At 40.8% G+C, this 21,459-nt stretch overlaps 1 pseudogene; it reads left to right on the top strand.

Annotated features, from left to right (window-relative positions):
• The first annotated feature begins 9,696 nt into the window (after positions 1 to 9,696).
• On the top strand, positions 9,697 to 14,639 carry LOC131405514 (uncharacterized; annotated as a pseudogene).
• Positions 14,640 to 21,459: the final 6,820 nt, after the last annotated feature.

The following is a 21,459-nucleotide window of genomic DNA, read 5'->3' as shown; positions in this document are numbered from 1 at the left end:
TCTTTCTGTGTGCTTTTGTTTACATATTAGGTAGGTCAGCTACGTCTCCTGCACCTGGATAGGTGACTTTATGTAAGTGATGGCTTAGGAGGCCTGCAGTGTGCTTCCCTCAGTTCTCAATGTTCCAGGGGTGACCCCTATGTGGGCTACGTGTGTCCTTCTGTCGTGGCCTGTTTGCTCTCCCTGTAGGCGCCCATGGAGGCCGAGTTATGCTCCTGGCCAGCTGTTGTAATGCTCAGCTGCTTGTAGTTGTTGTGGGCCCTTCAGTCTCTTTATCAGGTGTGGGGAGCCCCAGCACAGTTGGCTGCAAGTTCTAATACCACATTTGTGTTGCAGTATTTCTTTTAAGTGAGTAGGCCCCCAGTGTGGCAGGTTGTTAGGCTCAGGGCCTTATAATGGCTATAAGCCTCCAGCCTTTAGGTCTCTTGTCAGCTCTCTGAGGATTGCAGCTGGGTGGGGCTGGCCTCAGGCACAGGAGCACCCAACTGTTTCAGGCTTTGGAAGGTGGGGTAACCCCCTATGTGGGTCTTTGAGAAGCACAAGTCTTCTGCAGCTGACAAGTCCTGCCATCCACAGGTCTACACACATAGTCAACACAGTCTTGCCCCATGTGCACGCCCGACCTCCCGAAGTGGACCCAGTCTCTCCACAGCGGGAGCCCCACACACTCCACCACTGCCCCGCAGTCTCCACCCGCTCCTTGTGCACGCCCTGCCCCACTGAAGTCAGTTCAGTTGCCAGGCTGCAGAGAATCCAGTCACCAATCTATGCAGGCCCACAAGTTGCCTGAGGGCTTGTTGTTGGGTGGGGCCAGTCTCTAGGGTGGGCTGCCTCCCCTGGCTGAGCTGGATTAAATCGGTGCTCTAGCGGGTAGGGCAGACCTGGGCTAGCAGACCTCAGGGAGAACTCCAATGGCGTCTACGTCAGCACGCCAACACTAGGCCACAACAATGGCCGCCACCAATGTCCTGGTCCCTGGAGAGGTCTCACCTCTCACCGAGATGCACACAGGGCCTATTAGGTGCCTCTCTTTTCACCAAAGCACTGTGCACCTTTCTTTCTGGTGATTTTATGTTGCTTTCTGAAATGGGTGAGTTTGTGCATGGGCCCTTTAAGAGCTGGTTTTAGTTTCTTTGTGAACCAGCTTTTCTGGGGGTACTCCCCAATGTTTTAGTAGCAGGCAAAGTCAGATATCATGCCACTCTTCTCAACTGTGCTGGGTCCACAAAATGCCCACAGTGCGGGCGCTCCCCGGCTCAGGGCCCTGCTCCTTCAGGGAGGGCTGCGTACCTTTGGGGGGCTCCTGGGTGGCCGTGAAGCTGGCGGCTTGTGAAGGCGGCATTTTTCCACTCCTGAAGGGAGTTTCTGCCTCTTCTACTTCAGTTAGGATTGTCCGTTGTTGCAAGAGTTCCTCTTATCCCGTTTTCAGTTCTATCTCGGGGTAATTTTTCCACGAGTAGTTGTAAATTGGCTGTGTCCTCGGAAGGAGGTGAGCTCAGAGTCTACCTATGCCGCCATCTTTACTTCCCAGAGCTGACCCCTTGTCAATTGCTTCCTCCACTAAAGTTGCAAATTAGGATGCAGAATTTGAAAGAAGGAGTTGTGTTTTAAATTTAAATAAAACGAAAATTTTATTACGGAATTATACCTGTTAATTTTAGATAAATAAGAGGATATAAAAACCCAGAAAAAAATAGAGCACTTATAATTTCATGACCTAGAAATGATTACCTTTACCAGTTTTCTATCTTTTGGGGCACATATACAGCTAAATTTTTCTGTCGAAAGGGGCTTATGATGTACCTAGTATTCATCATCATACTGTTTCTCTCAGTACTATATTGTAGGTATTTCCATGCCAGGAAACATACATTGAGAGCATAATTTTAAATGACTGCCTGATTTCCATTATAGAGATGTATCTTTTAAAAAAAATAATCACTTTTTGGTATTGTTTCCAGTTATCCAGTGCTATAAACTTTTTTTTTATGAACATGATTAAACCTGTAGCTTTAATGGAAATGGAATTGCTTGGATAAGGAGAAAGACATGACAGTGAGTGTCTGATTTCCATGAAGAAAATTTTCACCAAGCTGTGACTTCAACAGAAGCATATGAGGCTGCTGATTTTCCAACAATTTACCAATTATGGACATTTATTTTAAAGTAGTTTTCATTTTACTAAGTCAAAATTTTCAGTGCTTTAATTTTCTTTTAACCTGTGAGGTTACACATTTGTCATTAAAAAATAAATAAAATAAGATCAGAAAACATCAGACTACATTACACAAAATAAGAATAAATATCCTTACATAAAATAAGATATATTAAACAAAGTTTGAAAAACACTGTTCTGGTTCAAGCTACATTCTAACTGGTTCCTTTCCTCTCAAGGCAATGCATTCCCCACATCTTTGCTACTCAAAAGGTGGACCAGCAGTATTGGAACTTGTGCAGAATCTCAGGCTCCACCCTAGACTGACTTAATTTGAATCTGCATTTTAACAAGATCCCCAGGTGATTCTATCACTTAAAAGTTTGAGAAGCACCAGTCTAACTGGTAGCCAGAGTGATTTCTTAAAGTGTAAATCAAAAGCTGTTTCTACTTGCTGGAAATGCTTCAATGATTTTCTATTGCTCCTAGAATAAAGTACAAACTCCAGGCTGTGATATACAAGGTTCTGCATAATTTGAATCTCACCTGACCCTTCAGTCTCAGCTCTGAATTCTCATTCCCTGGCTCTCTGTGCAGCAACAACACTGATTTCTTTTCACTTTTCTGAACTTGCCATATCCTGTCCCACATTTGGTCTTACTCTTTCATCCATCTGAAATGCTAGTCCCCAAATCTTGGCAAGCCTGACTCCTTTTCATCTTTCAGGTCTCAGCTCAAATATCATTACTCTAGAAAAAGCCTGTGACTTCTGCTGATTTTTCTCACTAAGGTAGCCATCCATATACCTCCTCTTACCTCTCTGTCATAACACCGGTTATGTCCCTATGGTGGTAATCTTAACATGGATTTACATTGTTGACTTCTGTGTCACTGTATTCATTGCTGTTCCTCCAATTAGAATACAAGCTCTGTGATGTCAGAGGTGGTGTTTTCTTTGTTCACAGCTTTGTCCATAGTGCCTAGAATAGTGACTGACCCATAGTAGTCAAGAAATTTCTACTGAATCAATGAATGAATGAGTGAATGAATTTTGTTTGGCTCTCATCACTCACTCTCTTTTCCCTTCTTCTCATTCCTACCCTAGCAACTCTCAGTTTTGTATATGTTCTCCTTCCTTGGTTATGTGGTGCAGTTCTGTTCTCTCTGGCCCTTATCCCCAGGCTCAGATCCTAGCCTTCTTTTGGTCAGCGGTCTCTGTCAAATAATTAGGTCCCCTCAGAATCTCAGCCTGTCCTCACTCAACTGACCTCACTTTATCAGGTGTGATCTGAATGAACTGGGCCAACTGGAAGGCTAGTAATCCCATGGTGAAATATCTAAAAGAAAGAAAAAAAGACATATCCAAAAGACGTTGAAAAGTATAAAAGTAACTTCAAGTCAAATAATTATGAGAACACGTCAAAGTTTTATTTCAAATTACTACAAGAGAAAAGCTCTTCAGGAAACAAATTAAAATAATTAGCCTTAGTAGAGAGTTTTCATAGACTAGATTTTTTTTAAAGTGTGATTAAAGATCACTAGTATGATCAAGGACTGCTTCAGGTTGAGTGGTCACGACCTTACATTGTTGGCACACCCAGCAAGACGTGTAGAAATGCGAGGAGTGGACTGTCTTTCAACAGTAACCGCTCCATGGCCCTATATTGTATTAGTTCCTAGAAATTTTTCTCATGAGTATGCTACTCCATCAGCCATTATGATTAATCTGACTGACAGAAACTGAGGCTAAATCCATTTGTTTTGTCCCAAACAACATTTAATTAAAGCTACTGTTAGCAGAACTCTAAGCAGCAGGATGAGACCAATCTGCAGCATTTACCTCAATTATACCTCCTAGGTTCCCAGATTCAGTCAACTGTGACTAAGTCCCAGGATATATACAGCTAGGGGTAGTGTAATATTCATTATGATTCATGTAAGGGAGTTTAGACTGACAAACTGATCTTTGGTTTAATTGCCAAAAAGGGACCAAAAAGCAAACACCATTCCCAATGGAAAGATGTTCTGTCACCCCTTTCTCCCCAGATGTAAACATATAACCCAAAAGGGCACAGGTTAATCCAGTTTGGGATTTATTGTTAAACTTGATTAGAATCAGCATTATATCACTTCAGTTAAGCTATATGAGCAGTGTTACTGAGTATTTGCAACCTTAATAGTCATTCATGAGGTATAACTCAAGACTGCTTAGACACCAGAAGCATATACATTTGTACCAGTCAGATTGAAACAAGGTTGTGCTGATTTATGTGTTTGTACATTTATTGGGATGGGAATCCATGTTAGGAAGCTTCCATTGATGGTGTCAGGTACAGCAGAATAGCTCAGGACATGCCATATTCCTATGAGTTTTTCTGTTTTCATAGAATGTGGAAGACGATGACAAACCAGAGCAGGTCAGATTGCCAACTGCAGCTGTTGCTCGGCTCCAGCAGACAGTACGATTGTGTTGCCAGGCTGCAGTGCTGGATCTAGAATACAAAGAGAGCATTAATGCCCTACTCCTCCCATTTCCCAGAGTCTAAGGTTTCCCTTCCCAGGTGCCAGGGTTGTCGCTCTATCTCCATCACCACAAAATTGGTGTTACCATTCTAGTAGCTATAAGTTTACTTTTTTTCTAGTCTTTTCCTAATAACACTCAAAACTTTTGAATAGAAGGACAAAGAGAAAGAGGGACAGGGGCATTTTCATGCTACTTACAAAGACCAATTATATTCACCTTCTTGGCCCTCTTGGGCCACTGTGAATGAAGTATTAGAGTGGTGTACTCAAATAAATGATAGTTATCTTCACGATCTAGGACCACATTTATCCAAGAAGACAATCCAGATGGATGAACCTGAATTAAATTTTAATATCATTTTGACTGGGCTGCTACTAGGAATGTGTACCAGCCAAGCTGGTTTGAGTTTGCTGTTCAGAGAAAGAAAGAAGTATCGTGCTTTCCACCTCTGGAAAGTTGGAGTAGGTGTAATTTTTCCTATTCCTCCTGTTAAGTACAGCTAAAACTGCTGGACCTTATGTAAAAACAAAACACAAGAAGTCAGAGAGAAGAAGCCAGACTAGCTAAGGAACTCAGGACCTGAGGAAGCATAGAGTAATGAGTTCCCTGAGTTTTCTTTTCCCTCAAATAACCCAACTGAGTCCTGGAGAAGCCAGTAACCTGGAAATGCCAATAGGTGCAGAAAAAAATCCAAGAAAGGACAGGCCAGGAAAAGGGAAGCCTAGAAAGACAGAAAATTTTAAGACAACAACCAGTCTGCCCCAGCCAAACATCACAGAAAAGTGTACAGCAATCAAGCAAATGCTTAAGAAAAAGGTAACCGAAACTTGTTAGGAGAGCTTTGTGGCATTTTAACTTACCCATGCTCCGTCCTCCCATCACTGGTTCCATGACAATTTTCAGATGATAGCCTGCATTCCCAGCATGGATTCCTGGTGGTGGAGAGAGCACAGCAGACTTTGTTATCAAAGAATAGTGCTTGACTGCTTTGACCTGTCAGGTGGCTCCCTGAAGGACTAATGCAAAGGCTTGCCTATATCTCACATAACTCAGAACTCCCCCATGGCAGAGAAATGGTTACACGGAGGAAATTTTCTATGAAAAAAATTCACAAGAGGGATTCAACGGCAGATTTGAGCAGGCAGGAGAAAGAATCTGCAATCTTGAAGATATGTCAATTGAAATTATCCAGTCTGAGAGCAGAAAGAAAAAAGAATGACAAAAAATGAACAGAGCCTAAGAGATCAGTGAGATATTCTAAAATGCACTGACATAAGTATAATAGGAGTCCCCGAAGGGGAGGGGGGAGAGAGAGAGAGAGAGAGAAAGAGGCAGGAAGAATATTTAAAGAAATAATAACTAAAAACTTCTCAAATTTAATGGAACATAAATCTATACATCCAAGAAGTTCAACAAGCACTAAGTAGGATAAAAGAAAAGAAATTCACATTGAGATACATGATAATTAATCTTTCAAAAGACAAAGACAAACTGAGAATCTTGAAAGCTGTAAGACAGACGGGATTAATTATAAACAAGGGATCCTTAATAAGATTAACAGTCAGTTTCTCACAGAAACCATTGAAGCCAGAAGGCAGTGGGATGATAAATCTAAAGTGCTGAAAGAAAAAACCTGTCACCCCACAATTCTATATCTGGCAAAAATATCTTTCAAACATAAAGGAGGAGGGGCTGGCCCCGTGGCAGAATGGTTAAAGTTCCATGCTCTGCTTCGGCAACCCAGACTCGTGGGTTTGGATCCCGGGTGCGGACCTACTCTACTCATCAGCCATGCTGTGGAGGCATCCCACATACAAAATAGAGGAAGGTTGGCACAGATGTTAGCTCAGGGCTAATCTTCCTCAAGAAAAGAAAAAAAAGAGAGAGGATTGGCAGCCAATGTTAGCTCAGGGGGAATATTCCTCATCAAAAAATAAATAAATAAAAGAGGAATTAAGACATTCCCAGATAAAAGCTGAGGGTGTTCATCACTTATTTAGTGTATCATCACTTAGATATGCCCTATAAGAAATTGTAAAGGGGAGTCCTTCAGGCTGAAATGAAATCTCACTAGACAGTAACTTGAAACCATACAAAAAGTAATGAATAATGATAAAGGTAACTACATAGATAAATATAAAGCCAGTATTTTTGTATCTTTTGTTTGTATCTCCTCTTTTTTCCTGTATAATTTAACAGCAAATGCATAAATAATAATTATAAAGTCATGTTAATGGGAACACAATAGGTAAAGATGTGTGTGTTTCCACATGTATAAAGATTTTTTTTTTTTTTTTTTTGGTGAGGAAGATTTGCCCTGAGCTAACAACTGCTGCTAATCTTCTTCTTTTTTTCGCTTGGGGAAGATTATCCCTGAGCTAATGTCTGTACCAAGCTTCGTCTATTTTGTATGTGGGTCGCCGCCACAGTGTGGCTGACGAGTGGTATAGGTCCATTCCCAGGATCTGAAACCACGAATCTGGCCCTCTGAAGCGGAACGTGCTGAACTTAACCACTTCTCCTTAGGGCTGGGCCCCCCCCCTTTTTTTTTTAATAGTACAGCTCATATTTCAAATGTGTACAAAATTAGCAGCATTTACAGTATTGTAAGATAAATTGCCTTTGAATGGGAGCTTGCTTTGTAGCACTTTGTGGTTCACAAGACACACCTAAAAAATTTACTGCTGTGGAAAATGAAGACTACTGAAATCACATGGTGGGGGTGAGGACTGTGGTTTTTCTTTTTGATTGATTGCCGTTAACTCTGTCCTCAGTCATCTGAAGGAGTTTCACACATTCCTGAGACATCATTAAGAACAGAAGCTTTTGCAGGCAGGACAACTTTGATGCTATATCTATTCTGTCATTTTGCTAGCACTGATATGGCTTTGGATCCAGCACAATATTAGATCTATTAACCCATTTATATTAATTTTGTTACAAATCTTAAAAAGGGGAGGTGCTTCTTATAAAGACTGCGCTTCAGATCTGCACTCTATTTTAAAGGCTTTATATTTGGTTTTCATAAATTTTCTAAGACTGTAGTGGTTGCTGTCTTTTGTTGCTGTCACATCTCCTTTGGTTTTTGCCCTTCCTGAGAAATGGCTGTGTGATTTCTGTCAAATGCAAAGTTCTCTTAGAGAAAGGGATTTCAATATTAGCATCTTCTCCGTCATTCTGTTTCCTACACTGTTCTTGGCGGGATGGGAAGGGCCTGACCAGTCCACCTTTGATGGGGACTGATTACTTGGTTCTTGAAGAGGGCCTGCTGCATTGCTGATCTCCATCTAGCAGCTTCTGCAAGGCCATGAGGCAGGTTGTGGAACAAGGAGGAACAGTAGTTATCTGTGCTTGTTTCTCTGTAGACCCAATTAAGCTTCTTGCAGAGATAGCCCTCTGATAAATCTGGTTTGCTGGTTAGGGTAGGATGGAAACGCAGAGAGTGTGAGACCAAATCCATAATTTTGGAGATTAATCCCTAGATACTAGGGCTTTATACAAGAAAAGTGAATAAGAGGACTTAAACAAATGAACAGGTATAATGAATTTTATTTACAATCTGGGTACTGAAGGCAGGTCTGTCTCTATTGCAATAATAATAATAATTATAATAGCCTAAGTAAGCACTGTTTGACATAGACGTGTCATTGGTGCAAAATACAGCAAAGAAACCCAAGCTCCTCTAGTCCCTGAACTTGTTAAAAAATATTGCCTGGTTGTGAGCAGGAAACTTGTTTGTTCATCAAATTTTTAGGTCATTCTAAAGACCTAAAGATTCTTTTGAGTCAGAACAGATTTCTTTAAAAATTGGAGGCAAGGGAATGACATAGGAGGTATCTGGCCTGATGTGGAGAAGAGCTACGCAGCATGAAATGCTCCTTGAACCACGAGAACCTCATGCAGACATCTAGAGTACTTTATGACTGATTTTTCAGTGCTGGAAAGTGGCTCTTTGATATAAGTGCTTTTGCTCAGACAAGAGCTGCCATTAGATGTAAAGCACACACACACACACACACACCCCTCTCCTGACACACATTGATTGGACCACAGGCTTCTCAAATTTTTTTTTTTGTGAGGAAGATCAGCCCTGAGCTAACATCCATGCTAATCCTCCTCTTTTTGCTGAGGAAGACTGGCCCTGAGCTAACATCTATTGCCAATCTCCTCCTTTCCCCCCCACCCCAAAGCCCCAGTAGATAGTTGTATGTCATAATTGCACATCCTTCTAGTTGCTGTATGTGGGACGCGGCCTCAGCATGGCCGGAGAAGCAGTGCGTAGGTGCGCGCCCAGGATCTGAACCGGGCTGCCAGTAGCGGAGCGCGCGCACTTAACCGCTAGGCCACGGGGGCCGGCCCTCAAATTTTTAATTTAACTAAAGTGGTGGATGTTTACTTTCTTCATTTCACATAATACGGGTCTACATTTTGAATACGTCTTTGATCACTGTCATGAGTCCACAAGATGGCAGTGTCTTCTCAGGGACTCTGAGGAAAGCTCTCAAGTGTTCCTCTGTGTGTGTGTGTGTGTGTGTGTGTGTGTGTGTGAAGGAGAGAGAGAGAGAGAGAGAGAGAGAGAGAGATAAGAGGAGGGTCTGGGTGGTGTAGCATGAGTAGTGAAGTCTCTTTTTTTCTAATTGGTAGAACAGATTCTTTTTATGATTCCTAAAGCAGAAGAATTAGAAATGTCTGAGCTAGACTCATGTTTTAGGGTTTAAAATTTGAATCCTCAGTGAACTAGGGGAGGAAAGAATGATGAAATCCTCGAGAGTTTTGCTAGTGATCCTATGGCTTCAGTTAACCTGTGAGTTTGGGGCATCTTTATGGGAATATATAGTACAATATTTGGAGTTATTGTCTATTCTGGGCCCATGGGTAGAAACGCTAATGTTATTTTCCCTCTAACTAAGGGAGGGTAGAGGTAGGAGTCCTGTGAAAAGATAATTTAAATTCTGGAAAGTAAGCTTCCGCTTCCCAACCAATCTTCCTTGACTGACCATTGTCTTTTTGCATAGGGATGAGGAGCCAACAGAACAGAGTGGAGCAGAGTCCTGGATCTCTGAGTGTTCCAGAGGGAGCTGTTGCCTCTCTCAACTGCACTTATAGTGACAGTGCTTCCCAGTCCTTTGTGTGGTACAGACAGTATTCTGGGAAAGGCCCTGAGTTGATGATGTACATATACTCCAATGGTGACAAGGATGAAGGGAGATTTACAGCAAAGCTCAATGAAGCCAGCCAGTATGTCTCTCTGCTCATCAGAGATTCCCAGCCCAGCGACTCAGCCACCTACCTCTGTGCGGTGAGCACACAGTGCTCCCAGCACCCGCAGTCTGTACCCAAACCTGCTGGGGCCCCACAAATGTCTGATACAGAGATTAGGCTGCAAGGCAGAGAAATTCTGTTTGCTGTCTAGATGCAAATAGAAATTAAGAGCATTAGCCATAACCAGAGAATGCGTCATATCCACAGGCAGGGCGTGGGAGCACAGAATGACTTCAGGTTTCCTGAAATGGATCTCTGAGCAAGTATCTAAAAGAATTCCAGACACTGAGGAGCTTTGTTTTGGTGATTAAAGATCTACATAGATCAATTTTCAAGGAAAGACCATATGGTACTGAGGATGTCTTAAAAAACATTGGTGAGGAAAGATGGAAACTCTAAAGATCATGTGAATGCGCTCCTCCCCTGTCTCCTTAGTATTATGGAATTGCCCTACAACTTATGCCCAAGTCCAGGAATAATGTCTGTGGCCTGATAGAAATAAGGCTTTGTAATAGGTATTGGAATTACAGGAAAAAAAGTCACATTTATTGTAAAGCTGAAGATGTTGTCTGTTAGACATGACATTGTTTATGTAGTCCAAAGGGTGGGAAAAGTTGGAAATGGGGAATTGAGATTTCTGTTCAGTTTTGTTCACATTGTCACTGACTAAAAGGAAGCAACCCAAAGAGTATTTGCTTCAAATTCTCAATCTGCAGACTGAAGCCTCTGCATAAATATTTTCAAATCATGGAAGAAAGATTTGTAAGGCAATGAGAAAGAACAGAAAATTGTGCAGGAATTAAGATACTCGAATTCTAGTTCCAGTATCTTGAAATTTTTATTATTGTGTGCCTTCTGGTGTCTTGACACACTGGTTTGTGGTACCCGTTTGAATACCTTTTATGTCACTAATGGGCCATTTGATCTAAGGCTATACTCATATATATTTCAGGATTGGTTTCAGGATTAAATGAGATAGTGTATTGTCTTAGGTTGAGTTCCTTAAAAGCAGAGCCTGGATTGGGGTTTGTTGTGCCCAAAATTTATTGAGCTAAGCAGGTTAAGACAGGAGGGAAAAGGCTAAGCATGGATGTGGTTCAGCTGGAGTCTTGATTCAGCCTGATCTCAAGGGGAGCTCTGGAGCATGAATTGCACCACAGAATTGATCCCTCCCAGCTTGAGTCAATGGGGCAGACAGCTGACTTTTTGTACCCCAGAATAAGGTAATCATTGACTGTGGTCTTTCTTTGGGGTAGGTGTGCATCCTATTGGACAATGGAAACTTTTATTGGCAGAGGTCAGTTTTCTGGGGAAGAGGGCAACTGTGAGCCAAGAGTAGTCAACACTCACAGCTGGAGATAGGATACACTGGCCTGGAAAAGGGGATCTAGGCTGGACATTAACAGTGTCTACTATTAACATGAAACTGCCCTGACACCTGTCAGCATTCAATAAATGATAGACATTATAATTATTGTATTTGAAATTTTAATTTCTTTCTCCATTTAATGAAGTTTATATAGTTGGTCTTACTAATCTGGAATAATTGGAATAATGTAGTTTAAAGCACTCATTGAGAGAAAAAATCTAAATAAATATAAAGCCAAGACTCAGGATTTTTTGAGAGTAGTGACCAGGGAACCAGTATATTATTCACTTAGTTCCATTGGTCATTCTCAAAACACTACATTTCCATACTACTAGACCATGGAGCATGACATTCTGCCAATCACTTTGCATCCAGGTATAAATGACTCTGATGATTAACAGTGGGTGACTCTGGGCTTGCATGTATGGAAAGACAGAAAGAGATATCATCTCTACTTATAAATGAGTAATATTACTTTGTTCTTGGTTTATATTTAAGAATGAAGGGATGAGTAGCAGGATAGACTCCTTATGCTATTGTGCCCATCTTCCCCACAAGATTTCTTCCTGAGTTGGGAGGTTGGCCAGCAGTCTTGGGATATGGGCATACCGTGTTAACTGGCAGGCTTCTTATTAGGATGAGTGAGAAGGAACTGGTTATTAAGTTGTTCCTCCCCTTCCCTTGCACTTAATGTGAATTTGGTGGTGGCTTAACTCTGTTAACTACCCATACTAAAAATTTGAGCATTCCCATGTTTGTTATTTGAACTTTAGAAAGATTAAATGCCCGTGTAAAGGCTGGCCTACTATGTTTTTCACACGTAAGTACAGTAGCAGGATGGAGAGTATAGAGAACTAGTGTAGTTATTTCACAGATTGAGCTTCAGTTTGTCCCCCTGTGTTCTGTCGCTCCTGCCTTCCATCATACCCACTCTCTTTCTCAGCCCAGAACCTCTCCAGGGTCCTAAGGAGTAGGTTTCCTTCACTTGCATGTCCACTGAAATCTTCTCGTGGTTCATCCTGGGCTGTGTTTTCCCCTCTCGGTCTCACCATCAATGTACTTACATCCACGTTCCATCTTATGGGACTTGTTGACATCTTTCATCTTTTTATTATTTTCCCACTATGTATTGAGGTTAATCCTGTTTATACTTCTATATTTTATTTCAATGGGAACTTTGGAGAGAAAGGAGGAGAGTACGTATCTTAGATATTTTGAGTCAGAAGCACACCCCGGCAACGTTTAAAATTTCAAACTGACTATATGATTTACTCTCACATATGAAAGAAATCTATAGGCAGAGTCAAGAAGTAAATCAGAAGCCCAAGGGAGAACTGATTTCAAGCTTGTACAAGTCAACAGAGTACTCAGAAAGGAGTGAGTTGTTCTGACCTTGTGAAAAGGATCCCTGTTGGGCAGATTCTCATCTCACCTGAGATTTCTCTCCTTGGTTAGTTATTTCAGTTTTAGGTCCCAGTGGTCTCTATGCTAAAATAAGTTGGGTGGGGGAGTTTTCTCCCTTCAGAGTTTCATCTTACTATTAGACCGTAGAGCGACTTTCCTTGCTGATAGGCCCCGTCTCCCACCTACATGGGACTGCTGCTTGTTTAGCTATGTCGAGCATCACTGTTAACCTACTCCCACGTCTTTTATACCACTCAGAAGTTCCTCTCACTTCTGGTCTGCTGGTTACACTCCTTCCAGCTTTATGGAGTTCATACAGGTTTACTTTTCTTTTTTTCTCCTTAATTCTTTCCAGAGTCATTTATATTCATATTTTCCTTACCTTTATAATTCTGCTCAGATTTCTCTGCAGATGTTCCTCTGTCAATGTTCTTCTCAGTGTGAGGTCCCCATAATTTGGCGTAACATATCAGTCTATTGTGACCACTGACAATTGGAGCAGGACTCTCACTTTCTTCGCTTAAACACAAGGTGGCTAAGTTATTTTCTCACAGCCTTTACAAATATCAAACTTCTTCACCTGAAACCAAGGAGTCTTCACACTTTCTACTTGACAAAGAAAATTATTGCCTTCATTAGTGTGCATTGATTAGATAATTAATTACACGTTTCAGGCTAATTTTAAGTATGAGTCTCTGGTCTAATATTTTTTCCTTTTAGCACCAACTAAAGGAATAATTTCTTTCCCCTGCTCTGATGCTCACATCCAGCAGCATAAGGCCATATAAACCTCAGCTCAGCTGAGGCAACTGATCTTATTATTTCTGCCTGATGAATGGCTTTAAAAAATAATATAGACTCTCTTAATGGTGTTCCAAAGTCTAGAATAGTCTTCTGTGACTAATTTCTCAGTGAAGTAAATTACTCTTCTATTTCTACATGACTCCCATTTCTCCTTTGTTTTAGGATTAAAACCATATACTACACAACGTGACATCATCACCAATTCGGGAAGGAAGAAACACATTCTGTTGAAGTGATTATCACGTCTTTGAAATGATAAGGAAACACAGCTCTTTTGCATCTCTGGTCCTGCCTCTGGCCTCCAGAGGGCGATGTTGCACAAGTGAGACGTTGCCTTTGTTGCAAATTAGCACCATCCACTGAGGCCCTCCTCCACGCAGCTGGTTGATGTATCCTCACTGATGTCTGTGTTGACAGGAGCCTGGGATGAGACTAAGAGGCCAGAAAAGATCCAAACTCATTAAGAGAAAGACTCTTTTAACAATTTTTGAAACTTTTCAAAGCAAGAAACTTGTCCAGCCCAACCTCCCCACTTTTCCTAGCTCCTATGGCTCAGTGACCTCAGCTGCTGTCCTCCCTGCTTCTCCTCCGGAGGCTGCAGCGTTTCCACTGCTCAGCCATGCTCCTGCTGCTCATCCCAGCGCTTGAGACGGTTTTTGCCCTGAGTAAGCAACATTCCATTCCGTTTCCTACTTTCACAAAGATAACCGTGTTCTATCTGAAATCTAAATAGAGACTTCCTTTCTTCACAGCTAAATCTGCCCTGCTTTTACTTATACAGTATTGATGTTTCAGGAGGGACCGGAGCCCAGTCAGTGACCCAGCCTGACGTCCACATCACTGTCTCTGAGGGAGCCCCTCTGGAGCTGAGGTGTAACTACTCAACTTCTCTTCCGTCGTATCTCTTCTGGTACGTGCAATATCCCAACCAAGGACTCCAGCTTCTCCTGAAGTACACGTCTGGAAACAGCCTTGTTTCAGGCATCAAAAGTTTTGAGGCTGAATTTAAGAAGAGTGAAACCTCCTTCCACCTGAGGAAACCCTCAGCCCGTTGGAGTGACTCGGCTGAGTACTTCTGTGTTCTGGTGACACACCACGCCTGGGACTGCAGGGGGAGCTGAACACAAACCTCCTGAGACACTGGGACTTTCTGTGACTCAAGACCTCAATCCGGGGAGCTTTCAAGAAGGTCTCTTTTTCTTTGAAGGCAAATAGGGCAGGGTGGGCCGAGCCCTGGTGAGTGCTGTCTCCTGACTTGTTGCTTCAACATCAATGCTGTGCCACATTCGGTTAGACTTTGTACCAGATGGAGGTCTTCTGATGAATTTCTCCAGGAGGGGCTACCCCAACTCCTCACCCCCACTGCCACACTGAAGAAAGCACATCATAAAGTGTCAGAGTTCTGAAGTGAAAAAGGCAGGAGCATTTTAATTAAAAAAATCATTTCTAGCATTTATTATGATAATTAGCACTACCTCAGGTTTGATCAACATGTGGAAAACTGAAATACTTGGTTATAAGGTTAGCTGACAAGCTGTGCCTCATATATTCTCAAGTAGGGCAACCTGTACAGCAGATTCTTAATTAGTGCAGTACCGATTCTCAACCTAAATTTACAGCTTAACTTCTAGCACATGTATAATATTCCACCGTGTGATACTGACATATTTTAAAGTAGACATCATGATACCAAGATTTCTAATTTTGTAAGCATTACACAAAACAAATATATAAATTGAACATAATTATTAATGCAATATTGAAAATCTAAAAGCCACCCAATTGTAATCGTTTTTTGAAACAGTTATTCCAGTGATTTCCAAATTAAAAATTTGAGGCCACTAACCTGTAAAAATATATCAAATACAGTAGATTAAACTACTGAAAAACTTTTAGTCATTTTATTTTTAGAGATCACAGCAATTCATGATATAATATAAAATTACATACTCAACAAATATTTCCAGTCTTTCAAAGCACATTAACAAGCTTCACAGGAAAATAGACCTTCACTACCAAAGTCCACAATATCAGAGATTATGTTAATACTAATAAGGATATTTAAGACCAGGGAACATTTTTATTTCCTCTCAAATATTTGTACCAAAATGCCAACATGTTTAAGATATTTTATATCCATTTTATATATATACTCCAAGTTGTTATTTGTGATTTTTTTCTATAGTCATTCTTTTTTGGAGGGCAGGATTCGCCCTGAGCTAAATAACATCTGTTGCCAGTCTTCCTCTTTGTTTTTCTCCCCAAAGCTCCAGGACATAGTTGTATATCCTAGTTGTAAGTCCTTCTAGTTCTTCTATGTGAGCTGCCGCCACAGCATGGCAACTGACAGATGGGTGGTGTGGTTCCACGACCAGCTGGGAAACAAACCCAGGCTGCCGAAGCAGTGAGAGCACCGAACTTTAAATCTAGACCATCAGGGCTGGCTCTGTTATTTGTGATTTGATTCATATGACAGGATTAAAATAGTAACTGTCCCCCAAAATATTATTAAAAGTTTACACACACAGAACTTAAGCCTCCCTTAATTTAACATTTCATAACTTCTAGTGGCAGAAATTATGAGGTGAATGATTTCACTTAATAAAAAATTTATAATAACCTAAATCTAATTGTTAAAAATAAGTTGAGGTAAGATTCTTATCTTATTATAAATGTGTCTCTAGAGCTATTAAAGCATGCATTTAAAAATAGTTTATAAAAATAGTTCTATGAATCGAACAAAAAGAGAGTAGAGAGTCTATGTTCAAAGATATACAGACTCGGCTTTTTCCTCTCTTGTTGCATCAAAGACTCACCTGTTCTCACTCTTATTTCTTTGGCTGCTGTTGATTCCTTAGTTTCTAAATCTTGGGGTGCCACCTCTTCCACTTTTCCTTTTGCTTTCCTTTTCATATTTGTTTGGAGTTTTTCTGACAGAATTTGTCCTTTCATCATTCCTTCTATGGCCCTTTAATTTGCTTCGGTCACGTCTTCCAGGGACAAGATTCTCAGGGTTCTCCTCTGGGCTCCTCCTTCCCTTGTCCTTCACGAGAACTGACCCTCCTCTGGGCATCTTATTGAATGTGGGGCTCGCAGTGGTCGTGGTGCTGACTGGAGGCAGCCACTCGATGTCAGCTGGATCATACAGTTTTAACTTTCTTTGTCATTTCATTTTGTTTTGTTGTGTCTCTTAAGCAGTAGAGAACCAAATTTTAAAATCATTCAGACTGTCTCTGTGTCTTAATAGGAAAATTCATCCTTTTTATATTTATATATACATGCATTTATTGGTACATGTATACATATTTATTTCGTTTATCTTGGAGTAATAGTCAGTTTGGGCCAAAGTACCATTGACTGGGTGGCTTATAAACAACAGGAATTCATCTCTCACAGTTCTGGAGGCTGGAATTCTGAGATCAGGGTGCCAGCATGGTCGGGTTCTGATGAGAGCTCTCTTCTAGTTTGCAGACTGCTGACTTCTAGTTGTGTCCTCACATGGCAGGGAGCAGAGAGAGAGAAGTGAGCTTTCTTGTGTCTCTTATAAGGGCACCAATCCCCTCATATGGGCCCCACCCTCCTGACCTAATTTCCTCCTACAGGCCCCACCTCCTAAAACCATCACATTGTGAGATTAGAGTTTCAACATGTGAATTCTGGGGGACACAGACATTCAGTCCATAGCAAAGAGTGACAACATTTGATATTATAGAACACCTCCTTCTTGGAATGCTTTGTGTGGGTTTAGAGAATCAACAACGCTTTCTTGATTCTCTTCCTATGTTGTCGGTTGCTCCTTCTCAGTCTCTTTTGCTGGTTTTTTCTTCATATTCCTGGACTGTGAACATCAAAATGTCTCAGGAATTTATTCTTTGAACTCTTTGCTCTCTACCAATACTTTATTCCAGCTGATTTCATCCAGTCTCCTAGCTTTAAAAAACATTTAAATACCTGTATATATATATGAAACCCAGATGGGCTCCTCTAATTTCTGAACTTGTGTATTAAATGATCTATTTGACATCTCTTTAATCCTCTGAAGATGATCTCTGATTTCAACCCCTTCAGCTCCTGAGCCCTCCTTACTTCACACCTGCTTCATGTGAACTCTTCCTCATTTAGGCAAAAGGCAATTCCATTTACCAATTTCTCTTATCCCCTTGGCCAAAAACCTTGAAGTCACTCCTGTCTTCTCAATTTTTCTCATAACCCTATTTGATCCATTAGGAAATCCAATCAGCTATTTCTTCAAAATATACTCAGAATTGACCGCTTTCACGATCTCCACTGCTCCCACCCTGATCCAGGCCACGCTCATCTCTTGCCTGGTTGATGGCAATGACGCTCACTGATCTATCCTCCTTCTTCCTCACCGCTCTTCAGTCTGTTTCCACACAGCAAAGTGGTCTTTTGAAAACATAATTCAGATCATGTGGTTTCTGTGCTCAGAACTCTCCAGTTTCCCATCTCACTCAGATGAAAACTAAATTCTTTACTACAACCTACAAGGCTGTACTCCATCTGGCTCCCTGCCACTTCTGTGACAGTAGCTGCTGTCTCCCCTCTTGCTAAGTCTCCCCAGCCTCATGCACTTGTTATTGCTCTAACATGGCAATCATTTTCCTGCCCTAGGGTCTTTGCAGCTGCTCATTCCTCCACCTGGAGTGCGTTGACCCCAGGTAGCCACATCGTTTACCCCTTCACTTCATACTGCCTCTGCTAAGGAGACATGCTCAAAACATTTATTGTGGCATTTCGTGAGGGGGTGATAATAGTGGAAAAAAGGAAAAGAAACATGCAAATGTTTCTCAGAGAATGGCTAAAAAAGCTGTGATCAATACATTCTATAGAATATTATGAAGCACATGTGTTAACATCATTAGGTCTTCAGGGCGTATAATCGAGTACCATAACTCAAGTTGCAAACTGCTCTACATTTGGACAATGTAGTCAGAGAAAAATTTATATATACATATATATAAAGAATGTATATGTCCTTTGAAAATAATAAATTAATAACAAAAATTAGGCCATTGTACTTCATATCCCCCAACTTTTTTCTACATCTCCATCCATCTCTTCCTCTTTCATTTTCATCCAGGAAGTGTCTCTGTTCCACTCCCAAGTGAATATCTCTACTTGATCTCTTGATAACATTCCTTTCTATCTTTTCTAGGAAAAAGATAAAATGATCATGTTCTTATTAAATCTTTGTCTGTCCTCTGTTATAAAGAACGTCTTCTTATTTCTGGGTTCATTTTGGGGGGCCACTTTGTATATGAACACACACGTACACACACACACGTTCATGTTTCCTATTGTGCAGCAATATCTTATGAGTAGAGATAAAGTTTTATTCATTTTTTAATTTCTTGAGCCCTAGCACAAGATCTAGCTTATAGAAGACCTTCAATAAATTGCTGTGGACTTAGTTTGAAATAGATTGGAGAAATCACACCCTGCCCTAAAAATGCAATTTGACAAAAGATTTTAAGATGGTAATCTACATTAAATGGCATTTTGAAGAAGAAACCAGTTTACTTAAAAAAAAAATCCCCATCCAGCCTGAGAGTTCTTTTTCTCCTTATAATCTGTGGATGGTCCTCAGGAGAGCAGGGAATGAGGGCTCTGGTGTTCTGGTGACAGCTGATGAGTACTTGGCCTGACGGTTTTAGACCACTAGGAGGCTCTGCAGGCTTTAGCCTAAATGAGGAACTTTTTTCTCAAGTTCTGAGATACTTGTATTGTAGTGAAAATTTGAATGGCGTTTAGCAGCAGTTAGGGGAGCATCTGAAATAATCATATACTATAAGAACAGGGGAGTCTCCATGTATTCAGCTGAAATGATCTGCTTCTGTGATGGGTGTCACAGAGATGATTCCCCAAGCAGAACTGAACATAACTAGGGCCATGGTACAGCTGGGAGCTCCAGAAGAAAACATCTACATTACCTATTTGCACTTTTGATTTTCATGACTAAAAATTCTGACACATGAGCCTTTACACCTTTACTCTCACTTCAAAATTATTCCAATGATTTGTACCTTCCATTATACCTCTTCTGAGATTAAAAAAAAAAAAACAGGAAAAGAAGGAGATGAAAAGATGAAATGAGAGAAAAAGAATAAATATATGTAGAGAAAGAGGGAAAAAGAGAAAAAAGAAAAGAGACACTGGGGAGAAAGAAATAGGACACGGTTACTTGAATTGTGGCCTGTATTTCATAGTACAGAGCAGAATCAGCCAGGTGTATCTGCAAGGTGCAGGGGAAAGTGTTGGACCGGAGAAGTGAGATGGACGTGAGGTCAGGTGGCCATCGTGTCCATGTCCCATTTCTCTTTTCTTCAACCAAAGTCTTGTTGGAGACATTGTGTTTGTTCATGATGACCATAGTCTGAGGTTTACAGAATTCTCCTAATTTCATTTAATTGTATTTACTCTTTTAAGGGGATTAAATAAGTAAACCATGCTTTCAATGAGATAGGCTTTCTTCATGAGAACTTTCTTGTAAATGAGTTCTCAATCACTTTTCAAACTATGTGTCCTGATTTTTGGCTAAGGAAATTTAGGTCACTGACTCTGATAATTTTTTCAGGCTATACTTGACCCAGATGAAGCTCTGTTTCTCTTTGAGGTATTCTTTCCCTTTCTCTGTTTCCCTCCTGACATGTCTGATTACTGGGGCACTCTAAGTGGAGGCAATCCTGTGAGGCTGAGAAGCCTAGACGTTTCTGTGCCTGTGGTCAGCAGTGTAGCAGACAGCGGGGCACGGATATCAGCAGCACTGTCAGCACCCTGCTGAAAAACTAGATTTTCTTCTAGATTTCCTTCCTTCCTTCCTCCTTGCTCTCTCATCTCCTTGTACTCCTCCTCATGAAGGACAGATGGGATTCAACCTACCTGTGACTTTCCTCTCAGCTATTTGGGGGCTAGAGGAGAGGCTTCTCAAGAGAATGAGTTTCCTTCTTAGAGGTCCACTGATCTCTGCAGGCCAAGCTCCCTCCATGATCCATAGTTTTCTGCTCTTTATCCTGGAGTTCCCTGCTACTCGACCCCAGATTTATATACGAGTCCCAAATGGGATACCTAAGTGGAGCTCTCTTGGCGTAGCCTGGCTGGTGACCACAGAAGCTCCTTGGCTGAGCACAAGGGATCAGGGACATTTTCAATCTACCATCTTTCTAGATCATCTTTCTAGAAATCTTTCTTTCTACCATCTTTCTACCAGGCCAATGATTGTTCCTTTGTTTATGGCCTATTTTTTGAAAAAAACTTGTAAAACTAAAATTTTAAAGGGCTACTTCCCAGTTAGGGGAAGTTCATAATGAATGATTATGGATGGAAAATAACCTGATCTGGTACTGTATAAACATGTTGTTGACATACCTGAACAAAAGTTTAAATTTCTATGAAGTGTGATCTATCAATATTTTCCCTTATGCTTTCCATCATGCTTAGAAAATCTAGGACTACACTAAATTTATTTTAAAAAGTTTATCTTTTATATTATTTTAAAATGTTAAATATTATTTCATTTGGATTTTATTTTGTAACAGATATTAAGGTAGGCAGCCATATTTATTTGTTAATTTCTAAATCACTCTCCTTTCATGAAGGTGCATTTTATTGAATATACCATCTTTTCTCCATCTTTATTATGACTAAATTCTCATAAATAATTTTTATTCTTGGACTTTCTGTTCTGTTCCATCGATCTCTCTATCTGGACCTTTCTAATAATACTTTTCAATTAGTAGAGCATTACACTTTGTCTTGTAAACTGTGGAGGAAATCCCTCTCCATTGTGTTTGAGAATTTCAAAGCTTCCTAAAGCCTGAGATTATCTGCAGTATCAGATTTGGCCTCTAGAGGAAGATACTACACAAATTGGACTTGGTAGAAAGCCAGAAAGCAACCAGCCATCTGAGGAAGAGCTTTTGC

The sequence above is a fragment of the Diceros bicornis genome, chromosome 5, assembly GCF_020826845.1.
Source record: "Diceros bicornis minor isolate mBicDic1 chromosome 5, mDicBic1.mat.cur, whole genome shotgun sequence".
NCBI lineage: Eukaryota > Metazoa > Chordata > Mammalia > Perissodactyla > Rhinocerotidae > Diceros > Diceros bicornis.
This window is presented reverse-complemented; position numbering and strand designations above follow the sequence as displayed.